Raw genomic sequence first — 22414 nt, forward strand, 5'->3', positions numbered from 1 at the left:
AACGCACAACATCACCCTCTCCCCACCCCCCCCCCCGCCGCGGCGGGCCGGGCCTGGCGCGGTGCTGGGGCTCTGCGGCCGCGTGGGAGGCGCTGGCGAGTCCATTGGTCCACCGGTCCATCCCCGGGCCCCGTGCACCCCAGCCACCAGCGGCTGCTCGCTCCGGAGGCAGGCGCTGGCGTGCTTGGCGCTGACAGACCTCCAGGGCACTATGCCCAGCGTGGGAAATCAGAAACTCCTAACCACGGTGCTGCCCAGTGCTCCTTTCCCTGAGCTTTTGGGCCCTGGACTTGGGACTGCCGAAGGGCTCAGAAAGTGAGGGCACACTGATGGCAGATGTCCCACGTCCCCTGGTGTGGTGGCAGTCCCTTGCACTCGTAGGCACCCCGGTGGCATGGTGACCTTCGAGTGTTCGCAGGCAGATGGGCCTAGCTCTGGGCCATCTGCTTCCTCCTCCAGCTCCATGTGAGGGGGACGCCCACCAGCAGGTGGTGGGTTTGGCCTTAGTGGAAACCTAGAGCGCCAAGGCCTTTTGCCAGTGACGTGCAACTGTGCGCAGAGGCCGGCCACTTGGGCCCTGCAGTTAGGGCCCCTTCTCCTGGGGGCTGCTGCACATGAACTTGCCTCTGCTTTCAGAGGTCCCCATCTGGGGAAGGCATGCTGGGCCCCTTGGGAGGAGGGGACCCCATTTAGAGCAGAGACCTGCCCTTTGTTGTACCGTGCCCGGCTGCTCCTCCGGCCTTTGCCAGCCGGCTCTCCTCTCCTTTCTCTCCAGGCTGTTCTCTGTGAACTAATTAGGTGACAGAAAAACCTCATTAACATGGCTCTGAGTAAATGGCCTGAATCACCGCTGTGACTGGGGACCGGAGATGGCATTTGTGTGAGCATGGGGCCCCAAAGAGGGGACATGACCAAGTTTTCCTCCTCTGTCTGAGGGAGGTGAGACTGGGAAGACACTTTCCTGCAGCTCAGTCTGTTAGCGGAAGTGAGAGCTGTTACTGATCAGTGCCAAGATGTCTTCCTCCCGCCTTTTGAGGGTGGATAGACGGGACAGCTGTAGGAAGGGGAGCGTCTACCAGTCCTCGCCAGGGCAGGGAGGACGGGCTCCGCAGCTACCTCCAGCTTCCTCCCTGCGGCCTCTCTGGAGCTCTGGGGGCCTCTAGGGGACGTCTTGTGAGCGCCCACCCTGACTCCTGGGATGCACTTGGGGTTTGTAACTCAGGCAGAATTTCCCTCCTAGAGCCCTACCCCCGCCTGACCAACTTCCCCATTGCAGTTTGGAAAGACCCCATTGTTCCATCTGCTCTGCTGGGAGCTGGGTGTCACCATCGGGAAATTCTGGGACCTGATGTCTCACTGTCACCAGACCAGCCCAGCTGGCCCTCCCGCCTGCTTTCTCTGCAAGGTCTCCTAGCCTTTCCACCTCCTTCCCTCTGCCAGCCTTTCTCCTAGTCCCGTCTTTCTTCCCCACCTCACCCCTGCTCGCTTCCCCACTTCTGTTACCCCAGCTTTTCTGCTGTAGGCAGGCTTCAGAAAAGCTCCTCCTCCAATTTTCTCTCCCCATCCTTCCTGTGGTAGAGCCTGTCCATCTGCCGAACCACACTGCTCTTGTCCTGCAAAGCAGTGTTCCCACCTCTTTTCCCAGGGGAGAGCGCCAACTGGGAGCTGGGTCCTGTGTTTCCTCGGCAGGGGGAGCCTCTTGGTGGAAGGGGCTGAGGGCTCCTCAGTGTGTCATTAAGCTTCTCCAGGAATGCTTCAGTGAAGGCGTTGCTTGTCCCAGCTCTGTAGGTGACTTGGGAGACTCAGTCAGGACCCACCTCCCGGCCTCTCTGCCCTGTCAGTCACCTCTGGCCCCATGGCCCAGGCAGGAGGAAGCAGGGCAGCCTTTGGCCTTCCTGTGTTTCAGGACAGGATTGGAGAAGAGGCAGACCATTTTGAAAAGTTCCTTTCCCACCGAAGGCCAGGAAGGGAGAAAGCTGCCTGTCGCTTGGACTTGGGGCAGGGAAGCCGGGAGCCTAGTTGGAGGCTCTCTGCGTGTAGAGCTCAGCTCCCAGCCGTCACCAGGCTGGTGTGGACGTTGAGGCTTGGAGTGGGAGGTGGGGCAGGCAAGGCTCTCAATGCTGGGCCCTGGCCAGGCCTGTCACTCTGACCCACCACTGCTGGTCTCTGTCCTCCTGGCAGAGTCCTAGGAAAGGGGGCCGGGAACAGGGCATGGGTCTGGGAGGGGGACACAGGATGCGGCCAAGTGTACCAGGAGCCTGGAGAAGTGGCCCCAGGGTTCCCTCCGGGTGTCCTGGGGGGGGACAGTGACTGTGCGTGTGCCATATGGTCCCATTGTGTGCGGCACAGGGCTCCCTCGCTAGGTGACTCATGCTGTTTCCCCTTTGTTTCCCGCTGGGGTGGTTTGGGTTTTGTTTGAAATCGTTCCTCGGAGGAGCACTCAGCCAGCCTCCTGCATGGTTCCCCCCTCTCATCCACTTGCCGTCCCCGGGCTCCACTTGGTGACATCCCACAGGGACCATGGTAGAGAGGTGTGGGGTTTTTGCTGGGTGAGCCGAGTCTAGGCTGAGACCGAGGAGGGGCCTGAAGGGTGCAGGAAGAGGGTCCCAGCCTCGGCAGCCTCCCTCAGCACTGAGCTCTCCGTTCGTCCCTGTTCCTGTCTGTCCTGTGCTGGGTCCCGGCAGCAGGCCTGTGATGGGGGGAGGATAGAATCCACGTCAGAGGCTGGGGAGCTTCCTCCTGCATCCACGTGACACCCACCTGTGGGACTTGCTGCCTTACGCCTTGCTGGGACTCTGGCTGGGCGGTCTAGGGTGGGGCCAGGGACCTGTGACCTGTCCAGGCCACACTGAGGACAAGCTGGTTTAGGCTCAGGAGCCCGTGGGGGATGGCTTATGTAGGACTTTGCACACGAGGGTTCTAGGAATCCTGCAAAAGCGGGTGTCCGTGTGGATGCCCATGGCTGGGGAAAGCCTCGTTTGTTCCAGATACATTTATTAGCTCCTCCCGGGTGGCCCAGTTGCATCTGGCATGGTGCAAAGCCAGAGAACAAAGGGGAGGGGGGAACAGGGGCCCAAGGTCTGGGCTTGGTGTGGGGACGACTGCTCGGCCATAGGAGGTGCCAGAGTGGCACTGGGCCAGGAGACAGTAAAGTCCGGGTTCTCGGAAACCCAGGGCAAAGCTTAGGTACATGGAAGGGCTCATGAAGACCCCTTTCCTCAGGGTCAGCAGTGGGGATGGAAGTCCTGCCCCCCGTCTGGTGTCCCGCTGTGTGACCTCAGGTATAGCGAAGTGGCACACCTCCTCCTTCTGCTCAACCCGCGGTCACTGAGCTGCGCTCTGCCGCGAGGACACCACACAGGAGAGCCCGTCCTTGCCCTTCCCTGCCCCTGCTGTCCTTCTGGGGCAGCTATTTCTCACATCGATGCATGCCAGGCCTGGGCACCGGGGAGGTGTCCCACGCAGAGGAACTGGGCGACAAGGCTGCTGGGCAAGAAAGCAGGCCACGGCGTTTGAGGAACAGCAGGCTGGTCTCTGGGGGCTGTCGACTCATAGGTGACCCGTGGCAGGGGAGGCGGGCAGGACCCCAGTGGAGGAATATTCATTTTTGTTTTAGTTTTGTTGTGGAGTGCATGCGCTTGCCAGGGAGAGACAGAGAGAAGGGAAAAGTGAGAAAGCACCCCCCAGGGGCGGGCACACATGCCGGGCCGCCACCAGGTCCAGGACTCGAGCTGCACAGTCAGCCATATGAGATTCAGTGCCTTAGCCTCCAGGCCACTTGCTGGCCCGTAGCGGAGGAGTTTTACCTCCTCCTTTTATTTCCACCTGTCCACATTCCAAAACACACGTGAGATGGCGTTTTGTTCACGAAGATGGTGTCCTGGGAGGCTGAGACGGGAGCGGTGGGGGCCCTGCGTGGAGGAGGCTGGCCCCTTTGCACTGTGAGCGACCAGCTGTCAGCGTCTCCCTCTGAGTGGAACGAGTGCGATCTGGGAAGTAGGCATGGCTGGGGGAGGCAGACCCCTCCCAGAGCCCCTGTCCCTGTCTGGCAGAGTGTCCTGCCCTCATTCTTGCTGATACGCAGGTAGCTCTTACTGAGTTCAATCAGGGCGCCTTCCTCCTGCCCCTCCTTCCGCCATTCAGGCCAGGGGGCAGGGGCAGCTAATTTGGGAGCATGGAACTTCCACATTGGGTTGGCTTAGGAAGGGAGGTGACAGGGCCACCTGCTGGGAGGTGGCGAGCTGGCCAGGTTCCACCACTGACATTGTTCTGTCCCACTGGAGGCTGGAATCCGGCCTTCACCAGATTTCAAGACTTCACCGCTCACCACTTCTTTTCCCAAAGGAGATGCTTTTTTCAGGGTTGCAGGTGTCACCTCCACCTGGTAGATGAGGTGGCCTAGGAGGCAGATGAAGCACTGTCGCCGCAGTACACAGCGAGTGGGGGAACGAGCGGTTTTACGTGGCTCTCCGGCTCCAGGCCTGGGGTGTCCTGTGCTTATGTGCTTGGCCGGGCTGGGCACCCGCCAGCCCTTATAAGTAGCTTCTAAGAGAAGCTCTTTGAGGATCAAGCTGGCCTCGACTTTAACTCTTGGAATTTCTAGAACATTTCAGGGTGCTATAATTCTCTCCTGGATGGCTCTCAGGGTGTCCCTCCCTCCTGTGAGTAGTTGGGTAGAACTCCAGTAGATGGGTACTTGCCCTGGAAACACATTGAAGTTGATTTTAAAAATTCATCTGGTTGGGGGACCAGCAGTTAGTGCAATGGCTATGTCGTTGGACTCCCATGTAGTTGACCGCGGTTCGTGTCCCGGACCCGGTGGCTTAAAACTCACGCTGGGCACGTGTGCATGCGTGCCCAAGATCCTGAGAGGAGAATGGAGGAGAAGGGATTGCAGCATGGCCATCCCCTCTGGGGGGTGATTTCTCGCTTTCTGTCTCTTTGTCTCTGTCTGGCGAGCACATGCGCCCTATAGCGAAAACTTCTCCAAAAAAAAAAAAAATTCATCTGGTTGGGACCAGCAGTTGGCATAATGGCTATGTCGCTGGACTCCCATGTAGTTGACTGCAGTTCGAGTCCCGAACCCGGTGGCTTAAACTCACGCCAGGTGCATGTGCATTCATGCCCAAGACCCCGAGAGGAGAATAGAGGAGAAGGGATTGTGGCATGGCCATCCCCCCGGGGGGTGATTTCTCACTTTCTATCTCTCTGTCTCTGTCTTTCTGGCAAGTGCATGCGCCCTATAGCAAAAACCTCTCTAAAAATTCATCTGATGATATTTAAGTGACAAAAGTTGACACATGCCTGTTCTTTTTTTATTTTTAAATTTGTTATTATTTAATTATTTTTAAATTTTTTTTTGGCCAGAGAAACAGAGGGTGAGAGAAAGAAAAAGTGAGAAAGCAAGCTGCCAGGTCCAGGACTTGAACCATGATCAACTATGTGGGAGTCTAGCACTTCAACCACTACGCCACCTGCTGGCCCTGATACATCCTTGTTCTGACCAACTCAAACGAAGAGGGGTGGGAAAGCAGGCCTGTCTGTCCCTGCCTTCCAGCTCCCCGAGATCCTGGCTGTCTGGGGTGCACCCTTCTGATCTCCTCTCCATCCACCACTCCTTGATTGGTTTGGTGCCACTGGACTTTCACAGCACAGGGGTGTTTGTGGAAGATGCTCAGTGAAGGGGAGAAGGGGATCCCCAATTCCCAGGTTCACGAGAACAAGCTTCTGCCTATCTGGCAGCGCTGGGTGGGAGTTGGGGTCCTTGGGTCCTCCCTGCCCTGCCACCGACTGGCTACGAGAATTCAGGCAGGCTGCCCGATGCTCTGGCTGTCTGCCAGGAGCCGGGACCCTCTGCACCCATGCTGGGACTACCGCAGCTTGGCTCCTGGCCTGTCCTGCCTGTCACATCGGGGCTGGGCTGGCATCTGTACGTTCCCTCTGAGCTCCCTCCGTGGCACTTGGCAGTGCTCTGCCTCGGAGCCCTCCAGGAGCAGGTACTGGAAGAGATGAGATTTTCTGTGCCTCAGTTTCCTCACCCACGAGGAGGGGCTGTAACAAAGCCGCCGTGCCGTCATCCTTCCCGAAGGCTGCATGGTGTCCCCTGTGGGGTTGCTGGGAAGCACCTCCTTGCACTCTTGTCCAATCATCTCTTTTGGACGGATTCCCAGTAGAGAGCGGTCAGACCGTAGAGTGCCCCTTTCTAGGACTGGCTGCGCACTGGCTCGCCCTGCCCTCCAGAAAGGCCGTCGCCGGTGGGGACAGAGCTGTTGTGCTCTGCCCACCTCCCTGGCCCCCACCCAACAGGTCGGGGAGGACAGCAGCTTCCCCCTGTGAGACCAGGGCTGCCGCTGCCTGTCCAGCTCTCCGCCCCTGGCGAGTGTCCCCGCGCACGTACTCTTTGTGGTCGTTTGCTTGTTTCCTTTCATTCATATCCTTTACTTTCCTCTTGGTTTTTGTTCTTTTCTTTACATGAAATTTCTTAGCAGTCACTGCAGAATCTTTACTCCTCTGACTTCTTGCCAGCGCCAACACTGGCCTTTGCAGGCCCGTGACTGTCTTCGTTCTGTTCTGCTCTTGCGTTCCTTTCGCTGTGCTCCTGACGTCTTTTTCTTCTCCTAAAGGCCATGTCTTGGAAGTCTATGCTTCGGTTCATTTTCTTCACATAATCTAAAGAATCATAAATCATGCCAAAGCCAGTTGTCTTGCCACCACCAGAATGGGTTCTGAACCCAGACACAAAGATGCCATCTGGTGTGGTCTTGTACGTCTTCGCTAGTTGTTCCTGCATTTCCGTCTTAGGTGCTGTTGCCTTCCCGCGGTGAAGGACAGCAATGACCATGTGTTTCCTCCGAAGTGGTCCGTTGGTCATCAACCTCCTGGTTCAGATAGCTACCGTGCCAGTCCTGATGGCGGTATAGCCTCAAGCAGCCGGGGAGGAAAAGACTTTATTCTTTTTCTTACTGAGTGTAAGACAGTTTTAATTTCCCTAAGAAAGATTTTTCTGGGGCCAGCAGGTGGCGTGGTAGTTAAGGCATTGAACACTTCCCTATGGCCGACCGTGGTTTAAGTCTTGGACCTGGTAGCTTGCTTTCTCACTTTCCCTCTTTTTCTGTGTCTCTCTCTGGTCAAATTAAAATAAAATGAATGAATAAATAAAATTAAAGGATCAGCAGTTGGCGTAATGGCTATGTCGCTGGACTCCCATGTAGTCGACCGCGGTTCACGTCCCGGACCCAGTGGCTTAAAACTCATGCCGGGCGCGTGTGCGTGCGTGCCCAAGATCCCAAGAGGAGAAGGGATCGTGGTGTGGCCATCCCCCCGGGGGGTGATTTCTTGTTTTCTGTCTGTCTCTCTGTCTCTGTCTGTCTGTCTGGCGAGCACATGCACCCTATAGCAAAAACCCCTCCGAAAAAAAAAAAAAAGAACTGAATGTCTTGATTTATCTGGGATGGATGCTAACATGTAAGGAGTCCACTCCAAAAAAAAAAAAATTAAAGAAATAATACTTTACAAAAAGATTTTTCTGGGTCAGCTAGGTGGTGTGGTGGTTAAGGCAGCGGGATCCCACATGGCCAATTGTGCAGTTCGAATCCCATTCCCAGTGGCTTGAAAAGCACATGGGGGGGGGTGAGGAGGACTAGCAGTAGGCATAATGGCCCTGTTGCTGGACTACCATGTAACCAACTGCGGTTTGAGGCCTGGACCCGGTGACTTAAACTCACACTGGGTGCTGTGTGTGCGTGCCCAAGATCCTGAGAGGAGAATGGAGGAGAAGGGATTGTGGCATGGTCATCCCCCTGAGGGGTGATTTCTTGCTTTCTGTCTCTTTCTGGTGAGCACATGTGCTCTATAGCAAAAAAAACCTCCCCAAAAAAAAAAAAGAGTTCATTACCCGCTCTCAAGACCAGGAGATGGCGTAATGGCTATGTCGCTGGACTCCCATGTAGTTGACTGTGGTTCGAGTCCTAGGCTTGGTGGCTTAAACTCACGCCGGGTGTTGTGCGTGCCCAAGATCCTGAGAGAAGGGATTGCGGTGTGGCCATCTCCCTTGGGGGGTGATTTCTCACTTTCTGTCTCTCTGTCTCTCTCTGTCCTTCTGGCGAGCGCATGCGCCCTATAGCAGAAACCTCTCCAAAATAGAAAAAGAAAGAAAAGCACACAGGGCACATGTGTGTGCACTGTCCAAAATGCCAAGAGGAGACCGGAGGGGAAAGGATTACTGTACGGCTGCCCTCCTGAGGAGTGATTTCTCACTTTCTCTCTCTCTGTTGCTATCTCTCTGTCTCTCTCTTCAGCAAGCACACATGCAAACTGGAAAAAAATTTTTTTCTAAAATACAGATTTTTCTGGCTCCGCCTCAGACTTGCTGTCCTCTGGGTCACTGGGAGGCTGAAGCTGACTGTGCCCGCTCCGCAGCACATGGTCCCCGACGGCTGTGCCCTCGGTGGGGTTTGAGTGTTTCAGATAAGGTCTTGCTATGTTGCCGCTCCTGCCTCAGCCTGGGCGCTGGGGCCACTGACATGAGCCACCACCTGGCCTTTTAGAGTGGGCTGGGCTGGGCTTCCCGCGTGCCCTCAGTCCCTTCTGGGTCCTCCAGTGCTGCATGCCTGTGTCCTGGGTGTGTCTCGAGCTCTTCTGCAGCACCCGCCTTTGCACTGCGCCTGCCCGCGGCCATGGGTTCTTTGCCTTCTACTATGATGTTTTGATGGTTTTCAGAGCTCAGGCCCAAGCTCATGGAGTAGGATTAGAGTCCAGCCCGGGTGGCGGGGAGCCCCAGAGAGCCAGCCCTGACCTGGCTTCCTGCTCCTCGCCTGCTGGAGGCCCTGGGTCCTCCTCTGCTTGGGCCGGTCCCGTCTCTTCCTGGAGGGTTTGTGTCCTTACACGGATCCTAAAGAAAGACTCAAGAGCCTTGATTTGAGCTTGGTGGGGATTTGGAGCTTTCAGTCACTCTGAAGCCCTTCTTTGTCTGACTGTTATTTCTAGATGGTTCTAGACTGGTCTACATTGGGCAGTGTGGTAGAGTGGACTCTACTCCGTTAAGAACCCAGGCTCGGGAACCAGCAGTTAGCGTAATGGCTATGTCGCTGGACTCCCACGTAGTTGACCACGGTTCGTGTCCTGGATCCGGTGGCTTAAAACTCACGCCAGGCATGTGTGCTTGCATGCCCAAGATCCCGAGAGGAGAATGGAGGAGAAGGGATTGCGACGTGACCATCCCCCCCTGGGGGGTGATTTCTCGCTTTCTGTCTCTCTGTCTCTCTCTGTCTGTCTGGCGAGTGCACGCGCCCTATAGCGAAAAACCTCTCAAAAAAAAAAAAAAAAAAGAACCCAGACTCTGGGGACAGCAGATGGCATAATGGTTACATTGCTGGACTCCATGGTCAATCGTGGTTGGAGTCCCGGCTCTGGTGGCTTGAAACTCATGCCATGCGCGTGCGTGTCCAAGATGTGGCCATCTCCCCTGGGGGGTGATTTCTCGCTTTCTGCCTCTCAGTCTCTCTGTCTCTGGTGAGTGCATGTGCCCCTATAGCAAAAACTCTCTCTTAAAAAGAAAAAGGAAAAGAAGAACCCAGGCTCCGGAGTCAGGCCGCTTGGATTTGAACCCCAGACATAGGAGTGGTGTGACTGTGGGTCAGTTCCTCAGCTGCTCCGTGTCTCAGCTTGTCGTTGGTCAGGGTGTGGGTAACTGGCGCCCGTCTCATAGTGCCCTGAGAGGGGAGGGCCTGCCATGGCGGCTGTCGTTCCGGTACTCTTAGGTGCGGTGCACTCGTAGGCAGCTTTCCGATCTGGGGGCTGCCGTGGCGAGCATGCCTGACGCGGTCTCAAACCCGAGAGAGAGGACGTGGGCAGCAGTCCCTGGCTGTGTTGGTGTGGCCGGCCAGGCCTTGGGCCCAGGGCGTTTGTCTGAGAGCCCAGGTGGTAGGCGTAGGGCCCGGGGCCACGGTTGGCAGGGGCCTGCGTATTCACACTGCAGCCGGCATTGTCTGTGTTCTTTGTTTTGCTTGTTCAATTTTCCCTTTTTAAAATTCACAGTAGACTATATGTACTTGTATGAGAGAGAGGAGCCCCCTCTGCAGGGTCCGGTCACGCCGTGGTCATCTTCCTCCAGCCCGTGCAGTCCTGGGCACTTGCACAAGTGCCTGGCGTGTTGTCAGCTGACCTGGCTGGGGATTCGAACCGCGGCTGCCATGTGGGGTCTGGCCTTTCGCCAGCAGTGCGTTCCCGCTGTGCCCTGGTGCCCGCCCAGTCTTGTTGCTGTTGATGAAGTTTTTTTGTCATAATCCAGGACCATCCAATAGGCTTAGAGTCCTGTGTAACTCTGAATGTTCAAAGCCATAATAAAGCAGTAAAAATGGAAGGTGAAATACCTCCTCATTATGTGTTTATTTAACCTGGCATATCCAAAGTGTTCTCTCTTTGACATATACCTTATATAAAATGGTTGGCATTTTGCCGTTCTTTTTAAGCTGTTTCCCGCTCTCTGTCGCAGCTCCCCCCCCCCCCCCGTGGCAGGTGCTCAGTGGCCTCCTGTGGCCACCAGCAAGCCGTTGAAGACAGCTGTAATTTACAGCCTGTCAGATAGCAAAAGGGGCCAGCAGGTGGTGTGGCAGTTAAGGTGCTGGATCCCACATGGCTGACTGCGTGGTTCAAATCCTGGACCTGGCAGCTTAAGCCCGTGTGTGCACATGGGTGTGCCCATGCCCCTGGGAAGGGCGTGGTTGTCACTACCCGGCCTCCTTTCTCTAGGAAGTGCTTATGCCCTAGAGCCAAATAAATAAATAAATAAATAAAAATGGAAGGATACCCGTGGGTTGGAGCGGTTGTGTACAGAAGTGTGTCTCTTTATAAGAATTTAATTGCCAGAGGGCACATATGCTCAGAGAGAAAGCAAGTACCCCCAGTGGGGTGTGGTCACACCGTAGTCCCTTCTCCCTTTTTCCACCCTGTCTGGATTTTGGGCATGCACACACATGTGCTTGGCGCGTTCTTCAAGCTGCCGGAGTTGGGGTTGGAGCTGCGGGGTCGGCCATGTGGGATCCAGCTGCCTTAACCACCAGGTCGTTGTGGAGCTGGCCCTGCCTACTGCTTTCTTCATGAGACCAGGCAGGTGGCGCCCCGCCCAGCCCCGGCCGGCCAGCTGGGATCGCAGGCAGGTGCACACAGATCCTGGCATGTACAGTGGTCCTTGAGGTGCGGATCTGGGTCCTGCATTGCAGAGCGTGATGTCACTGCCTAGCCCCAGGCAGCGTGTGGCCTTTGGGGCCCCATGTTGACCGCGTCACTCAGCATCTTGGTGACCTGTGCAAAGCTTGTCTAGGACTGGGCTGGTCAGGCCTCAGTCAGCAAGCGTCTAGCGCACCCCCTGCACCCCCGGCCTGGCGTTTTAGCAGGGCCATTTCCCTGGGTCTTTGGCCCGGCTTGGCCTTAGTTCCTGCTAGCTACTAAGGTAGAAAATGTGAGCGTCCCCATGCTCTTGGAGACGCTGGACCAACCACGGCACCGCCTCTAGGAGCAGCCAGCCATCACCTGGGCTGGCACCTGGGACCCAGCATGGGGGGGTCCTGCTGGGACTCTATCCAGAGTCCATTCTTGGTTCTCGGAGGTGCTGCCCATGAACTTCCCAGCCACTTGGGCTGGGCAGTCAGCAGATGCTTGAGTGGGGGACCCGAGGTTCCAGAGCAGGGTCCCGCGCTGCCAGTGGCCTCTTGCGGTGGGTGTGTCTTTCGACTGGTACCCCCTCCTCCGGAAGGAGAGTGGACTTCAGGCCCCACGTGCGGTGGCTGGGGAGGGAGTGGCGATACAGTGGGTGCCCTTGAGGGCTTGAAGCACCACCAGGCAGCCAGCTGGTGCCTCAGTTGCCTGCCCAGGGAGAGAGCGCCGGGAGGTGGCAGAGCCTGTTCTGCCTCACACTGCCTCAGCAAGCCAGGGGGACCCTGGTGACTGTGGGGGTGTGGCCTGAGGAAGCTGCCCTGCAGGACCCAGGCCCGTCCCTCACAGGGCTGCAGCCCCCTTCCTTGCTAAGCCTGTGGGGGTCAGGCTGGGGTCCATGAGTCCAGGCTGGGAGGCCCCCAACCATATCACTCCAGGGGGATGTAGGGGTCAAGGTTGAGATCCAGATCCAGTCCAGACATCTCCACTGGACCCCTGGAGACCCTCCCCGAGTAGGAGGGGAGGGGAAGGTGCTCCACTTTGAGGCTGAGCCTGCCCCAGGGGACATGCCCTGGGGGGTGTGTGTGCAGGAAGGCAAGTCTACCTCCCAAGGTTGTGTGGGACCGCCCTCCGGTTCCTGAAAGGAAGGATAGGCTGGGTGGTCTGGGTGAGGGGGCGGAGCCAAAACCTGGACCTGGGGCAGTGGTGACCCAGCCCTTCCTTCCCAGAGGCCCCCAAGCCCCATCAAGGGTAAAATTTATCCTGCGACAAGTGGGGGTACAGGGACAGCCCGGCCTAGAGCGAGGAGGGGGCCGAGTGGCCATGCGAGTGGCTATGCGGTCCCCTGGGCTTGGGGGAGGGGGTGGTGGCCATGAGGTGGTGCTAGAGAAGTGGTTCTTAGTAGGCTGGCCCGCGGCGCATGCTTCAGCTGTGTGCACGAGGCCGGATCCCACATGGCGACTGTGGTTTGAAACTCAGCCCTGGCAACTTGGAACGCCACGTGAGTGTGCGTGGGCGCCCAAGTCTCCACAGACATGGAGGAAAGGGGATAGCGAGACCAAGCCCCGTTGAGGGGTGTGCTCTTTCTCTCTCTGTCTCCTGAGTGTGCACACGTGCCCTCTGGCGGGAGGATGAAGGAGGAGGAGAGCTCACTGAGGAGCGGAGAATTTGGCCTCCGGCGAGCTCTGAGAGTGGAGCTGAGGGCATGCACCTTGCACGGTGGCCGGGTACCGTTTAGATGCTAGTGTGTCCCCCCAGGCTTCTTGTCCTAGAGTTTAGATGTCCCCCCATGTCCATGTAAAGCTGTTAGTGACAATGTAACTCCTCCCGGTGTCCCAGGGTCAGGCCCTTGGGTGTAATAACGTCTTTAGGGCGGTGCCCCCCTCCATATGTATGGAGGGGAAAGGAGACAGGTAGACGCTCTGCTCTGCTTAATCCAGCCTCCTGCCAGCAGGTGCACCCAGCTCTCTAATCTGCGAGCTGAGTGAACCTGTATTTCTTTCTTTTTTTTGAAGAATTATTTCATTTAACTCTATTTATTTATTTATTTTTTATTTGACCAGAGAGGAACAGAATGAGAGAGAGAAAGCAAGAAAGCAAGTCGCCAGGTCTGAGATTCGAACCATGGTTGGTCTTGTGGGAGTCCAGTGCCCTTAACTACCACTCCACCTGCCGGCCCCACACCTGTGTTATCTGACCACCCAGACACAGGTATTTTGGTTACAAATGCAGCAATGGACCAAGACAGGCACCTGGTGAGCCAGCACGGGGAGCCTGGTGCCTGTTTGGGCACCACCACACTCAGCTTTGCGGAGTCGGGATTGAATTATGGAAATTGCCGGCGTAGCGTGTCTTTAAACCACTCAAACACGCCACCCCACACTCCCCTTCCTGTTTGTGCTGCCAGCGTCTCAAGATTGACAGCTCTTGCTGCGGGAGTTGCAAGATGCTAAGCACGGGTGGCAGGACCGGGTCTGCTGTCAGAGAGGAGGCCAAGAGTGACTCCCTGCTAGCTCACTCCGCTCTCCGCTCACCAGTGCCTCCTATCCTCGTGCAGTGTCCGCGACGTCCCTGGGGGTTTTTCCTCCCTTTTTTTTTTTTTTTTTTTTTTTTTAATTTCAGAGGGCATGTGCACTGTCCAGAGAAAGGGACAGAGAGGGAGAAGGAGAAAGCATCCCCGTGGGGTGTGGGTCATGCCACAATCCCTTCTCCATTCCTCTGTCCCGTCAGGACTTTGGGCAGCCACGTACCACGCGCACCTGGCATGTTTTTCAAGTCACTGGGGTCGAGATTTGAACCACGGTCGGCTCTGTGGGATCCAGCTCCCTTAACCACAAAGCTTCAGGTCTGGCTCTGTCACCCCATTTTGCAGACCTAAGGCATGGAGGTGAAAAGGGATTTGCCCAAGGCTGCTCACTCTCCATGACAGAGGCAGGCCCTGGGCCTGGCCTAGATGCCGTTCTAGGCCATGAGAAGAGAAGTGCTCGAAGGGAGGAGGAAATGAGCAGAGCATTGTCTCACTTGGGCTGAGGGGTCCCTTAGAGTCGAGCGGGAAGCCCAGAACCTGTAGGAGACGGGCAGGTTTTCCTTTAGCGTTTATTTGGGAAGTTGACAGCACTGAAAGACCTGGTCGTTCCATCCTGTCGCTCTCGCCCTCTCGCCCTCTCGCCCTCTCGCCACCTCGCAAGGGTGCTTCTCCCCCGGCTCTTCAGCAGGCATTGCCTATGAACCAGCTCGGGATTCTTCGTAATGTCCCACCCAGCACAACCTAGGGAACTAACTAACTCTCTATCATTTAATAGCTCATCTGTCATCAAATTCCCGCATCCCCCCCCAGTGGCAATGGTGGCCATTGGGAAGGGTCATTTCACCCCTGCAGGAGCTATTCTGCACTTGGAAGGGAACGCCCCAGCCTTCCACCCGCTGGTGGCACCCAGCAGTGGTCCTGGTCTGTCAGTCATGCTGGGGTGGTCAGAGTTGGCTTTCTAATCTCGACACCCCTTCTGTGAGTGTTAACTAGCTTTTCCCTTTTTTTAGTTTGCTGTAGGGTGTGTGCACTCTCCAGAGAGAAAGTGAAAAAGCACTCCCCCAGGGAGATGGTCACACCACAATCCCTTCTCCATTCTTTCGGGGTTTGGGGCCTGCACGTACATGCATGGGATGTGATTTTCAAGCTGCCGAGTCTGGGACTCAAACTGTGTGCTTGGCTCTGTGGGATCCACCACCTTAACCACCTGCCATGCTGGCCTTAGACAGCTTGTTTTCTTTTTCCTTTTTTTTTTTTTGGAGAGGTTTTTGCTATAGGGCGCGTGCTTTCGCCAGACAGACAGAGAGAAACAGAGAGATAGAAAGCAAGAAATCACCCCCCAGGGGGGATGGTCACACCGCAATCCCTTCTCCTCCATTCTCCTCTCGGGATCTTGGGCACGCACGCACACGCGCCCGGCGTGAGATTTAAGCCACCAGGTCCGGGACGCGAACCGCAGTTGACTACGTGGCAGTCCAGCGACATAGCCATTACGCTAACTGCTGGTTCCCACCTTAGACAGCTTTTTTAAAAGTTTGTCTATTTCAGGTCTAGTAGTTGGCATAATGGCTATGTCGCTGGACTCTCATGTATTCGACTGCAGGTTCAAGTCCCAGACCCAGTGGCTTAAACTCATGCCGGGTATGTGTGCGTGTGTGCCCAAGATCCTGAGAGGAGAATGAAGGAGAAGGGATTGCAGTGTGGCCATCCCCCTGGAGGTGATTTTTCGCTTTCTGTCTCTCTGTCTCTGTCTTTCTGGCAAGCGCATGCACCCTGTAGCAGAAACCTCTCAAAAAAAACTTTTTTTTCTTTCATGACACAGAGACAGAGACAACAGGGTCCCCACACCTTTGCCCACCCCCAGTCTTAGTTTGTCCGCTTCTCAGGTATGGGTGTCTGCTCTACTCAGGGAGGTTCTGGGATGCAGACCCAGGCCCTTCCTGTCTGGGCCAGTTGTGTTACTGCCGGGCCCCGCCTGGCCCTACGTGGTGCTCTTCTATTAAGAACAGCTTTGGGCCAGCCAGTGGCGTGGTGGGTAGAGTGGCTGGATCCCACATGGCCAGCTGCGCACTTCGAGTCCTGGACTCGTCGGCTTGAAAACCACACGAGACGCCTGCACGTGTGTGCGCAGAATCCCAGGAGGAGGAAGGAGGAGGGGGACTGTTGTGTGGCCGTCCTCTCTGGTTGGAGGGCTCTCTCACTTTCCCTCTCTGTAACTTGGTCTCTTTCCAGCGAGCACGTGCCTCTAGCAAAGAAAGGAAGAGCAGCTCCATGGGGCCAGCCTCTGTGGCGCAGTTGGCAGCATGCCAGACAGCAGAGCTGGGAGCCACAGGCCGACCATGGCTCAAGTCCCCTGCCCCGTCAGCCTGCAGACACTCTGGGCATGTGCACATGGCACTAGGGGACTGGAGCAAGGTGATCACGTGACCAAGCCCCACAGAGGGTGCGTCTCCCTCTCACGCACACGTATTCTATGGTGACCAACGTCCTAAGTTTATTTCTTTCATGGGAGAGGAAGAGCTAAAGAAAGACAGAGAGAGGCACCCCCTGTGGGGACTTCATGCTCCTATTCTTCTCCTAGCCTCAGCCAGCCGGGACCACAGGCACCCGGTGTGTGCCCAGTGGGTACAGGGAGAGCTGGGGTCGAGAACCCAGGACCTTCCAGCTAAAGAAAGACAGAGAGAGGCACCCCCTGTGGGGACTTCATGCTCCTATTCTTCCCCCAGCCTCAGCCAGCCGGGACCACAGGCACCCGGTGTGTGCCCAGGGAGAGCTGGGGTTGAGAACCCTGGACCTTCCCATATGGGGCACTGACGTAGTGCCACGCCACTATAGCTGGCCCCCGCTGGTTCTTTTCTATTTTTGTTTTTTTCATTGCTGCTATAGTGTACGTGTGCTCAGTGGAGAGAGACAGAGACAGAGATGGATGGAATGAGAGACACTCCCCCTACCCGGGATGCCCTGCCATAATCCCTTCTCCATTCCCCTCTTGGGATTCTGGGAATGCACATGCACCCATACCCAGTGTGTTTTTCAAGACACTGAGTCCCAGACTTGAACCACTCAGTTGGCCATGTGGGATCCAGTACCTTAACCACCATGCTACCTGGCTGGCCCCCCACCTATATTTTAGTATCATTTGTATCTCATGGATTTGTTGCCGTTGTTGTTGTGCAGATGTTCTAATCAATTATAGAATTAACAGACGTAATTACATTTCTGCACCGTAGAGTAGGAGAATTGGCTTACGGTGCTCATATGCCAAATAAGCGGTTAGCACGCCCTTCACACAGAGCGCCTGCCGATCGTTAAGAAAGCGGTATTTAAAACAGGCAGGGTAGGAGCCGGAGGAAGGGAAGCGGACGCGCCTGGGGTCGGTGAACCCGAAAAGGCGCAGCCCCACTAGAGATTGGGAGGCCCAGGCCGGAAGAGCCAGGTGCTGTGGTCCCTGTCCTGCAGCAGAAAGCTGACCACTGCTGCCAGGGCAGTGGCTCTGAGCTTGTCGTGTCTGAGTATCCTAAAATAAAATGTCAAGAGACGGGCAGGGCACGGTTCACACCCATCACAGTCCACTTTCTTCTTATGCATCAAGTCTGAACCAGAAGATTCTTGTTAGAAAAGGTGCCGAGGTGCAGGGTGTGAGGGCCAGGCCGAGTGGAGGTTTGGGTGGGAAGAGTGCAAGCCCACTCAGGTCCCCCCCCGAAGCCCACTGTGATCCTGAGAGGCTCCTCTCCCCTCCCCTCATTTCAAGTAGAAGTTTTCTTCCTTTCTTCCATCCTTCCTCGAAAGTAATGCACCCTCTATAAACATTTCAGAAAAGACTAAAACATAGGTATTGTAGAAAGACGTAAAACAGCAGGAAAAACCACCAGTAAGCCTACCCGGAGGCATCATTCCTGTCACCATTTGTCGCTATTTTGATTTATTCCTATTTGTTCCCTGCATTTTGGGGGTAGTGTTTATTTATTTTGCTTTAAGGTGTGGGTGCTCTCAGGGTAGAGACAGAGAAGGGGAGAAGTAGGAAAGCACCCCCAGGGAGGATGACCATTCTTCAATCCCTTCTCCTCCATTCTCCTCTCAGGATTTTGGGCACATATGCATATGTGCCTAGTGGATTAAGCTGCCGGGTCCAGGGCTCGAACTGCACAGTTGACCATGTGAAATCTAGCCAACTTAACCACCATGCTACCTGCGTGGCCTCCCTGCATTTTTTACATGGGTCCATGTTGCACACAGTTTTTCATTTTTATTTATTTTTAATTGCCAGAGTCAGACAGAAAGGGGGAAGTACCCCCAGTGTGGGGTGGTCACTTGGCAATTCCTTCTCCATTTCTCCATCCGGTTGGGCACACGTGTTTATCGTGTTTTCAAGCCGCTGGGGCTGGGACTTGAACCGGGGTTGGCCATGTGGGATCCGCTCCTGTAACTACTAGGCTACAGGCCAGAACTATATCTTGCTTCTACTTTTGGGAGCCTGAATCTTGCCCTCCATTCCAGACCGTCTTCACAGGGGTTCCCATGGTGGAAATATCAGGCCCATAAGGCCTCCCCTTCCCCTGGAGCCCTCCTCAGACCAGGCTGCCCTGTGGCCAGCGGGAGCAGGAGCAGGGATCAGAGGACCCCACACACGCTGTCCCTTAGGCCACCTCTTTCAAATGCAAGTGCACCGGTGTGGCTTTGCTAGGGGAGAAGCGGCATTAGTTTCGTCTTAGTTTATGTTTCTTTGAGTACCCAGTAAGCATGAGCGGTTTTGCACGAGCATTGGCCTTTGGGAACCATGTACCGAGCACAGTGAAGGTGTGGAGGGGTACGGGGAGCAGGGGTGAAGAGACCCGTCTGGCCAGGGCTGAGGAGAGGCAGATGGATTTACCACTGTGTGTCGGCCACCTTGTACCTGGTACAGCCCTGACACTGGCTGTACAGAGCTATAATGGACAGGCCAGGGCTGGGCCTCCCTGCAGCCCTGGGAGGGGTCTTGCCAGGGCTGGCCTGTGGGTTTGGACTCGGGCTTTGGCCTGAAAGCGTTAAGTTCCTGGAGGATGGCCACTCTGCAGGTGGCCCAGCAGAGCTCTGGGCCGCCCCCTCCCGAGGGCCTTGCACCTTGGGCCGGGGTTGGGGGGAGTGGAGCAGATGCCACAGTCAGCCCAGAGCCCAGACAGATGTGGGACCCCTCTTTCTGGCCAGCATGTCTATGATGCTGGGGTGCTCTGGCAGGCCCCATGCTGTCACCGGGGTCAGCCAATGCACTGCACCATGTTGGTGTGGCCTAGCCAGGGCCGCAGCAGATCTTGTGGCTGAACACAGCCGAGACCGGGGCACAGGGAGGTCTGAGGCCCAGCTGCACCAGGGTTCTGGCTCTGGTCCTCCGGTGCTCTAGGGTGTGGGGACCAGTGCAGCAGGGGACACGCATGGGTGTTTGACAAGAGGACCTTGACACTGAAGGCTGAACCCCTTGGTTTCTGAGGGTGGCCTTGTGCTCCCAGAGCTCCTGGCTGCTTGTCTCCAACCTGCGGCAGTCTTGCAGGGAGACTGGGCATTTGGCCGGCCATGCTTGGGCATCCATGCCCACCCGTGGGCCGAGATGGCCAGGGTGGCCCGCTGTGGAGAGGTCACGTGGCTACTCCTCGGTCCAGAAGGAAGCCACCAAGGGAGATCTTGGGGTGAGGAGTTTGTTCATCAGGTGCTCCTGGGTGCCTGCTGGGGCAGCGAGATGAGGGGGGCATGGCTCTCCCTGCTCAGGAAGCTTATGGCACCCCAGGGGACCTTCTTTAGGATGGTGGACTGTGCTTCCTGTGCCCCCTCCCAAGGCACAGGCTGCAGCTGCCACCCGGTTCTGCCCACTGGGCATGGTGTTCGCCTGCCAAAAGCCCCCCTCCAGCAGCCTGAGCTCCCCTCTGTTTCTCCTAAAGTCCTCAGGAGGTGCTCAGGAAACCCAGATCAGCCATTTTGACTTCGTGGTGGTCCAGGGCTGGGTGAGTGGGAGTCGAGGGCAGGCGTTTTCCTGAAGGTCAGTGGGGAGACCTACAGGAAGCGCCTATGGAAGGAGGGCCATGGCAGGGCTGGCCCACTGTGGGTCCTAGGATGGGGACAAAAGAAAATTCAGCCAGGGCTGCCTGTGAGAGAACAGACCGTAGATTGGGCCCCACTTGGCCCCGTGTCATCAGGGACCTCTCCATGTCAAGACATGAGTGGCCGAGGGGCTCCAGCTGCCAGATGGCCTGTGTTCAAACCACCCACCACCTGGCGACTTAGGCACCTTACCTCTGAGCCTCTGAGGCCTCGTCTGTGCAGTGGGAAGGTTAACGAGCCTTTCTCCAGCGGTTATGGGTTAACGTGTGCAGTGCTCAGAGGCTGCTGTCATCAAGTGCGGGCAGGGTCCCAGCGGCTGTTGCCTCCCCCAGGGTGCTGCCTGGGGACTGGCTCTGTGGCCTTCCGGGGGCCCTGCAGCCCAGACACCCTGATAAAGTGAGAGCAGATAAACATCAGCTTGGGGACCAGCAGATGGAGTAATGGTTACATCACTGGACTCCCACATAGTCATCCATGGTTCAATTCCTGGCCCCGGAGGCTTAAACTCACACCAGGCAGCCAGCAGGTGGCATGGTGGTTAAGGAGCTGGAATTTCTATATGGCCGACCATGGCTTGAGTTCCGGACTTGGTGGCTTGCTTTATAACTCTCTTTCTTTCTATGGCAGAACTTTTGTGAAATAAATGAATAAATAACTCTTGTGAAATAAATAAATTAAATTAAATTAAAATAATCCTTAAAGAAAACAACCCTCACACCCTGTGCATGCATGCCCAAAATCCCAAGAGGAGAATGGAGAAGGGATTGGGGTGTGGCCACCCCCAGGGGGGTGATTTCTCATGCTGTGGAAGTTGGGAGAAGCTGGCCTGGCCACTGGGGAGACCCTGTTAAATGGTGCAGTTACCTGTGCACATCAGATCACCAGAGTCTGTTGAATGGTGCACAGTTAGTGCCGGTGCTCGGAGTTGCTGGGGCTGCAGATTTACACTACGAGCCAGGCCTTCACGGTGCACCGGGACTCGAACCCGGCCTCTGTGTGGCTCCAGCCAGAGGAGCACAGTGTCTTTTCTCAGCAGTGTGCCCCACAGCAACTCGGCCCATCCAGACCAGGACACCTGGTCCAGCTTAAGTCCCAGAGCTAGAGGGGCCGTCTCCAGCCTTGTGAGGTTCTCCAGTGCATTCTGTGGATGACAGTGCCATTCCTTTTCAGCGATACCAGCACTTTAATTTGCTTTCATATTTTTTACAAAAGGAAAATATTTTTATTAAGAGAAAGTGCAGAGGGAACCAGCAGTTAGCGTAATGGCTATGTCGCTGGACTCCCATGTAGTCAACCGTGGTTCGAGTCCCAGACCCAGTGATCAGGTGCATGGTGTGAGTGCCCAAGATCCCGAGAGAAGAATGGAGGAGAAGGGATTGCGGCGTGACCATCCCCCCTGGGGGGTGATTTCTCGCTTTCTGTCTTGCTGTCTCTCTCTGTCTGTCTGGTGAGTGCGCGCGCCCTATAGCAAAACCCTCTCCAAAAAAAAAAAAAGAGAAAGTGCAGTCAAACATTCAGGTGGGACCAGCAGTAAGCATAATGGCTATGTCGCTGGACTCCCATGTAGTCAACCGTGGTTCGAGTCCCAGACCCAGTGATCAGGTGCATGGTGTGAGTGCCCAAGATCCCGAGAGAAGAATGGAGGAGAAGGGATTCCGGTGTGGCCATTTCCCCAGGGAGTGATTTCTCACTTTCTGTCTCTCTCTGTCTTTCTGGCGAGCGCACATGCCCTATATCAAAAACCTCTCAAAAAAAAAAGAAAGAAAGAAAAACATTCAGGTAATTGCACTAACTTTGCTGGAGGAGCCCTTGGACTAAGCTGCTGAGCGTGCGAGTGCAGACATGCAGATCCAGCTCTCAGAAAGGCTGAGTCAGGAGGGCCGCCAGCTCGAGGCCGGCCTGGGTGACATAGTGAGACCTTGTCTGAAAAAAGGTAGAAGCGGCGGCACGTGCCTGTAGTTCCCCCGGGAGGTTGCGGTAGGAGGACTGCAAGACCCTGAATTTAAAAAAACGAAAAGGCCTGTGGCCTGGTGGTCAGGGTGGCCGGATCCCCCATGGCTGGCCCAGTGGTCTGAGTCCTGGAACCGGCAGCTTGAGAAATAGCAGGTGCATGTCCATGGGTGCTCAACATCTCCAAAGGAGGGAGAGACGGAGAAGGGGTTCCAGTGTGGCCAGCCCTGGGGGACAGGGGTGCCAGCCCACTAACTCCAGCAAGCGCATATACTTTTTTTTTTTGGAGAGATTTTTCACTGTAGGGCGCGTGCGCTCGCCAGACAGACAGAGAGAGACATAGAGACAGAAAGCGAGAAATCACCCCCCAGGGGGTATGGTCACGCTGCAATCCCTTCTCCTCCATTCTGCTCTCGGGATCTTGGGCATGCACGCACACGCGCCCGGCGTGAGTTTTAAGCCACCGGGTCCGGGACACGAACCGCGGTCGACTACGTGGGAGTCCAGCTACATAACCATTACGCTAACTGCTGGTTCCCAAGCGCATATACTTTTAAAAAGAGTGTGAGAAGGACCAGCAGATGGCATAATGGTTATGTCACTGGGCTCCCACATGGTGGACCATGGTTCGAGTCCCGGACCTGGCAGCTTGAAACTCACATGCTGGGCTCAAGTGTGTGCAAGTACCCAAAATCCTGAGAGAAGGGAGGAGAAGGG

The 22414-nt window shown here is 56.0% G+C and overlaps 1 protein-coding gene across 1 annotated transcript in view; it reads left to right on the forward strand.

Moving 5' to 3' along the window:
* The window catches only part of AGAP3 (ArfGAP with GTPase domain, ankyrin repeat and PH domain 3), a 63833-nt gene that overhangs the window by 631 nt on the left and 40788 nt on the right, over nucleotides 1-22414 (forward strand).

The sequence above is a fragment of the Tupaia chinensis genome, unplaced genomic scaffold (genome assembly GCF_000334495.1).
Source record: "Tupaia chinensis unplaced genomic scaffold, TupChi_1.0 Scaffold000280_1, whole genome shotgun sequence".
NCBI classification, from domain to species: domain Eukaryota; kingdom Metazoa; phylum Chordata; class Mammalia; order Scandentia; family Tupaiidae; genus Tupaia; species Tupaia belangeri.